Below are 7,481 nucleotides of genomic sequence, written 5' to 3' on the forward strand. Positions count from 1 at the left end.
CTAGGCAACAAGGATGCTGTTAATGCTCCCACCTTCATCATACAAAAAGGGTAAGAGCAGTTCACCTCCAATTCACCCATTCAAATCCAGCCTTGTCTAGGAAGGGTTGGGTCTTCTTGAACCTGTTGGTCTTTCAGCAGTTCCCATGATAACATTTGGGGAAAAGGGAGTTCTTAACCTAATTATTTGCTGCTTGCCCTTCAGTGGTAGCAAAGCAGCTTCATTGCCTTGGCTGAAGATATGGCAGGGCACTGAGAGTGTGACCATGTGCCTGGGCTCCTGTTACCAACTCACAGTTCTGGTAACTCACAGACAGCCACCAAATCTTTGTGGCATATGCAGGATACAAAAGCCAGAGATGAGGGTTCCTTGAAAGACAATTGTCCTCTCTGCACAGCAGCAGACATAAGCCTGAATTTGTACTGGTAGCTGTTGCCCAAGTCTATGCAAACGCGAAAGATGAGGGATTAACTGCAGGTATCACTGCAGCTAGGGACTGCAGGTTGTCCACTGTCACTTCTCCACCCCTCCTTCTCTTTTCAGTTGCTTGAATTTAAAGGCAGCCAAAGAAGTGATTTTAGAAGACTCCAAAGACAAGTTGTACAGCTTCCGGCTCTCCTCTGTAGCCAGTACTATTCCTGAGGTACTTTCTTGCTCCTGTTTTTTATCCCACTGCATCTGCGTTCTTAGGCAAGCACCTGCTCTGTCTTTGGGAGGCCTTTTAGAACTATGGATATAGCAAATTGGACATGAAAACTGCTCTCCTCCCCTCTTCCCCATGTGGACATTTTCCAAGTATTAGACATGCCCTCCTCCATGCATTCTTCCCATTTTAATCTCCCACTGGAGCAGAGGAAAGGACACTTCACATACTTCTCCCTGGATGCATAGAGAGTTCCTGGATGCAAAGAGAGTTCCCACAGACATGCATCCTTGCAGCCAAGAGCACCCTGGATGATCTCACATCCTTCCCGTGAAACACATGCAGCCTCACATGCAGCCTTGTTTTCCTGTCCTATGGGACACACTAGATATGTAATCAAGAAACTCCATCATATACACCATGAAGATTAATATAAACTCTTATTCATGCATGAAATAGCAAATTCCATTTCATGCTAATAGTCTCCTTTTGTCCACTAAATCATGTACTTCAAGAACATAAAGCAGAGATCAACACAGTTAGCAAATCAACGGCATATAACTCAGGGAACATCATGGCACCAAAGCCTTCAAAGGTACTGACAGAGGAAGCAGAGAGGGAGGAAAAAAACAAAAGATGCTGGGAAATAAAACCCATCATCCTTGTTTCCAGGTGTTTGTCACCTGTGATGTGAGACTGTGCTGCAGTCCAAGCAGGTTCAATCTCTGTCCTGGGTGCCAGTCCTCTCAGAGCCACGGAACATCAAAGCAGATCTTGGAGACAAAGCTGTATCGGATCAGCACAGGACCCATTCAGATCACCAAGAACCCCACCAGTGGTAAGAAATTTAGGATCTCGCTACAAGGGCACTGTATGGGAACTTCTAGAACACAACAGGAGATGAAAGCTTGCAAAGTGTTAAGTCTGGGCACTAAGGTAAGCAGCTGTCCCACTTCCCCAAAAGAGATAGTCAAGTATTCGATACTTTTAAATTAGTCCTTTGAGACTCATTTATAAGGACTGTCAAATACAGTCATCATATGCTATTATAGACTACATTAAGCAAAACCAGACTGTATCCAATAGGCACCATTCAATGTTTTAAACCAAATTAGAACCATCTCCATTTATTTTGATACTTATTTTGATGCATTGGCATTGCAGAGGAGAAGGCAGCACTCCAGTGTTCCCAGCTGCCTAATCCCATCAAGATGACAAGTCAGCTTCTGACACGGTCTTCTATATCCCAAGAGACAACACTGATATCCCAGATGGGCCTGCACAGGCCTGAGGGAACCCACTTAGAGCCCTGAGCAGAGATGCCATACATAACTCGTTAAAAGCCTGCATTTGACAAAAGGCTTCCTTTGTCTCTGGCTAGTATTAAATGCTTTCTTGTAGAAAACTCTAACACTATAGAGAATACATATACACTGGGTGAAGCTCCCTGGGACACTGGTGTGATGGTCAGATGCACCAGTGAGCTAATTCTCTACAGGGGTCCTATCTTAAGACCAGTGGGCCTCATCTGTCCTACTGGGATTACCCCATTTGGCTCACTGCTGTTGTCTAGGGCAGCACACAAGCAAAGCCCCATCATCACACTCACTAAAGCTGTTAATTATCACTGCTGTGACTGCAACAGCCTATGAGGGAAGCTCACCAAAGCTGACAGTGGTCCACAGTGCTAAGTGGACAACCCTGTACAAAGACACTCACAGAGACCCACAGCACAGATGTAACTCACAGAGCTGAAAAGGCTGTTCCATCAGCAACTGAAAAGAAGTCAGGTTAAACAGAAAAGCACTGACACACAGAATCAAATGGCAGAACTTATTCACATGGCACCTAAGAGAAAGAAATAGGGCAGAAGGTTCAGTTTTTTAAGATTATACATCGGAAGCCCAAGGAAAAAATTCCTTCAAACATATCAAACACTACGATGACTATAACACAACCACTAGTTGCAGACATCAACAAGGACTGAGTTCAAACAGCTTCTAGGGAATCCCTTAAAATAAGCAAATGCTTTGTTAACCATTCAGAATAAGCCAAAGAAGCAACACTTTCTCTTGCCAGAGAAAACAAGTCTGCCCAAGCTGTCTCTCCACATCACCTTCTCTGAATTTTGCGAATCTGCTTTTAAGCTATCAGTAGTGACTGCAGTTACATTATTAAGCCATGGGAGAGGTCTGGTAGTGGAGGATTCATGACAAAGGCCCAAGCTGTTAGGGATTTAGCCCTTCCTCATCACCTTTCATGTCCCTTGTTAATCCCATTCACCCAGTAAATGTTAGGTTAGTTAAATTAGAAATATCTTTTTGTTACTCTTACAGCCAAAATTTAAATCCAAATAAAATTTAGAAAGTATCAAAATTCAGATCAAACCACAAGCAGGTCTTGGCCCACTCCAGCTGTTGCCTCAGCTTGCAAATACTCTGTGTTTCCGTTTTTAAACGGCTTTGAGCATCCCTCCTTACAACATATGTGTAAAGCTGCTGCTGATGGTTCCTGTTTCCTTAGATATTCTTTACCTTTCCTTTCTTCCCTGCAGGGACCAACTATACAGCTTTGGTGGTGGGTGTGGTGCTGGGATGCACAGTGACCTGTGTTGTCTTCTTGTTGGTGAAGAAATCCTTTGTGGGGGTGCAATACAGGAATGTTTCTCTACAGCTATGAGGCAACTGCTGCAAAGAGCATCCTAGGGATAAATTAGCTGAGAAAGCCCCTTTTCTCTTTGGATTCACCCCATAAACGTTTCTGCTCTGCATACTGTGGAAGCACTCTGATGCTTCTAGAAGACACTTCAGCAGGCTGCCCATATGAACACCAGAGCAAAACTTAAGAGTATGTTCCCATGTGTTAAGTCCATTTATAATTCGTAACTTGAACTACATCTCCTACTCTCAAACAGGCAAGGAAAGAAGAGAAACCTAAGCTCACTGAATGCACCGGGGACCCTAGCTTACCTCCTGGCCCCTCCCCCAGTATTTCAAGCCCATGTCCTTCTGCTTGCACCTCCTTCCCATGCCAGGGACTCAGCATGCCCTCCCTCTTTCTCCTTTTCCCTAAGTCAGACTTTCCATTCTTCTGGGCAACAAGGGAAATGAATGCTCCCTCGTCCATGTTCAGATAACTCTAATTATAGTTAGGACCTCTGCCACACACACCTCTTTCCCCCCACTCCATCCCTTTCCCCAGTATTTTTCTGCCTGGGCTCTGGAGTAAGGCACCCATCTCTACTGGGAGGACAGACAGAAGACATCATTTTTATAGGGGACGACAGCAGTAGCTGCCTTAAACAGTTTGCTTTATAAGCTCTATCCAATCGATGAGAAAGGTGTAATATGTCCCATGTTCTTGCCCCTCCACTTTCAAGCTCCTGTCCACTGATGCCCAGAAAATTCCTGGAACTCATGGAGCTGACTAGGTGTTGTACATAGGTTACCGCAATACTTCCAGCCAAAGAAATGCAAACAGATTGCCTGCAGTGCTCTGTGAGCTCAGCCAGTAAGACAGCACCCCTAGTTTGTGTGTGGTTCCCAGAAAAATCAGCACCTGGAGGTTGCAGAGAATGGATGGATTTCCAAGGAAATGAGCCTTGCAGATAACAACCCTAAGACTGAAGTACCAAGCAGTCCAGAGTGCGATACTGAATCAAACAGTGTGTGGGTTTAAAATCTCCAGAATTTGAAGCTCTCCATTTGTTTGAGCAGCAGTTTCTGACTTTGGGACAAAAGGACCCGTCATGTGATTTAAATGCCAAGAATCCTCCATAATCAACTGTCTACACAGAAGACAGTGAAACATTATGTATTTGCAAGCGTTGCTAAAAGTTTGTTCTCACTGCAATATTAAGAGTTGCTACACTCAAGTTGCTTCATACAAGCTAAGTAGAGGGAGAACTATCACACCACAGAACACATGCTAAACAAGTATGTCAAGAGCTGGTGTGTTGTAAGGAATTCTGATACTGTCTCTAGCTGATCTCTCAGTGGGTCAAGTCAGCTATACATGATTTTTAACCCGTACTACCAAATGGATCATAAACATAGACCTTTAAATTCAAATTAACTTTAAGCTAAAGATTAGCATGAATGATGGTGAATTAGAGAAAACATTAATTACATCTCAAGCTAAGAAACTGATAAGGATAGGTTTTTCACTCAAAGGTTGAGAGTTACAAGGTGACAGGAAGCAACATTACCCATGTAAACTAGTGGCCCAGAAAAGAAAAAACAACAACAAAAATTTGGTGTTATTTGCCACAGCCTTGTTGTACATTCTTGTGTAAGAAAAGTGTTTTAAATAGGACTGCTGAAAGGTTTTATCATACTGTATTCTTACAATTAAGGGGAGGAGAATACATGCCTTTTTAAGGCATGGAGCAATTTTAATCAATTGCTGGAAAACTGAAACCCAGGATAAATATCATGTCTTCGATGCATGAGATGTGATACTTTATAGGCCTGCTTCTCAATTTGAGAAGGATCAAAGCACAGAACACAAGGTACAAAGGATACAAAATGGAGGACTCAAATTCGTCACATAGGAAGTTTAAAACATAAGGTTCATCCAAAAACCATTACTTTTTCTGTAACCTCACTTCATGATTTTAGCTGAGGTAAATACATTCGAGGCAAAAAAATCAAAGTGATACATTTGTAGAACATGATTAACATGGAACTAAAGCAGGGAAGTATGCTACAGTACTCAAAACCAAATACGCCATTGCCTTTTGGAGGCCTGTATTTCAACTCTGCTGCTTTTAACTAGCTTCAAAATAAACAGGAGTTATAGAAGTAGTCCAATGTGTTGTGTAAATTTTTTGTGGAGTCAAGAGACTTACTGCTGTGTTGAAAGCTCTCTCATAATCTAAGAATTACATGAAAACTGTTACCATGAAAAGTCATCAACTCTCCATACATCATTCTTGATAAAGTGGACTGAGAGTGGAATTGATTCTGTATGCATATGGGAAGTCAAAAAACAGTAAGCAAAAATTATGGATACTACTGCCTTCATATTTTAATCCAGTGACATAATACTTCCCCCCACCTCCCCAAAAAAGAGTAAGACTTTTCTGAATGCATATGGCATGACACAGAACAGCTTCACATATTTTCTACTTTAATTCAATGTTATTTTCCAAGGCTTTAGAACCATTTTTTTCCGATCCTTGGCTAAAATTGCTCTTACTGTATGAGGACTTAGAAGAATTATCATCACTAATTGTTCAGAGGGTTGTCTTCTCAAAGTCATTTGTTGGTCTGTTACTAGAAGCTAGACCACATCCACACAGCCAGCATCCTTCCCTCCCCACAGTCCCCCATTAAAATTTGTAGACACACGCACATACACATATCACCTCTCCAGTCACTTTCTGACAGATCGTGCAATTATTCCTCTCTGTTTTGCAGTAGCAGCTTCAACACTGGGTACTGTTTAGATTACTAAGAAGATAAAAAATGGGCACCTGATATGAAAGAACAAACATATAGCAACTCCTCTTTATCGGCTCCTATATGGCAAGAACAAGGAAGTGTTGCAAAAATCAAAAGGCAATGTACTTTGTACATCAGTGAACTTCCTTATATCACAAACAAAACAGTTCCAACAGATACTGGCTGGGACAAAATAAGGGCAAGTAGTGGAATAAGGACTTAGATCAAAGCCTATAGTTGTCTTAGCACTGTAAGTTCACCTGACAGCTTCTTGAGGAGACCTGGACAGAACTTCACAACCAAGGAATGAAACCTGGGCACATGGTAGACACAAATATTGTCTTTTTCCAGATGCGTAAGAAATGGCCTAATGATTGTCACAAAATCACAAGGCAACACAGTTTGAAAGGTAATGCAGACTTGTAGCCTCTCAGACTCCTACTTCAGAAATGAAACTGCACTTTGTAGCAGCTTTGTAGTACAGTTCATTCAGGTGTGGCAAAGCTCCCTTACCTTAGGGACCACACAAGCTGTACCCCCCCTCCAGGGCCCTGAATACCTACTCTATCCCTTCTATGTCCCCCACAGCCCACTAGAAATGCAGATGAAACGTATGCTCTCTTGGTGACAGAGGTTAACAAGTCCCTAAGAAGAGCTGTCAGGAACAAGATTTAAACTAGTATCTCTATCAAGGCCAAAACTCTGTAAGCAAGCCTCCAGAAGTAACAGTAAGAAAAAAAATCCCATAGCAGATTATATTTAAAACTCACACTGAATTCTTGAGAAAAGACAGAACTAATAAAATATCAAATCTCTACAGAAAAGATATAAAATTACTCTACCTGATGACTGGTCATAACATCTGATTATCTTATCAAGAAAAAAAAATTTTACACAACCAGAAAGGTCCTTCTTCCTACAGAGCACTGCTGAGATGTTGCTCTCAATTCCAGAAGTGAAGGAAAACTGTTAATCCATCTACTTTCCTATAGCCTTAATATGTTTGCGCCTGCAACAGAGGAAAATATTCTTGGTCTGATCATCCCTTTCCCTGTTCAAATTCAAGTTACATCTGCTGCTCATAAAGAAACAGAGAAAGTCAACCAGGTTTCATCTTAAAATTGGTTCCTCGGTTGATCTATTTGTTACACGTTAATTGCCTACATTTTTTCTTTTCACCATAAAATTCCAGCAAGAGACAACTGCAATGTACTTGTCAGAGACAAATATTTCAAACATATCAAATAGAATAAAAATTGTAACATATGCACCACAAGAGAGTAAAACAAATAAGCAATTAGAAGACCATGTAAAATCAGTTGATCAAACATAACGTTGTTTTTTTAAACAAAAGTCCACTGATGTGAACAGGCAAGGAAGAAAACACATTATGC

At 41.6% G+C, this 7,481-nt stretch overlaps 1 long non-coding RNA gene across 1 annotated transcript; it reads left to right on the top strand.

Annotated features, from left to right (window-relative positions):
• The first annotated feature begins 3,202 nt into the window (after nucleotides 1-3,202).
• On the top strand, nucleotides 3,203-5,446 carry LOC136992060 (uncharacterized). The gene is made up of 2 exons (XR_010884054.1): nucleotides 3,203-3,490; nucleotides 4,023-5,446. It is a non-coding gene; the product is annotated as an uncharacterized lncRNA (long non-coding RNA).
• The last annotated feature ends 2,035 nt before the right edge of the window (nucleotides 5,447-7,481 follow it).

Source organism: Apteryx mantelli, chromosome 4 (genome assembly GCF_036417845.1).
Source record: "Apteryx mantelli isolate bAptMan1 chromosome 4, bAptMan1.hap1, whole genome shotgun sequence".
NCBI lineage: Eukaryota > Metazoa > Chordata > Aves > Apterygiformes > Apterygidae > Apteryx > Apteryx mantelli.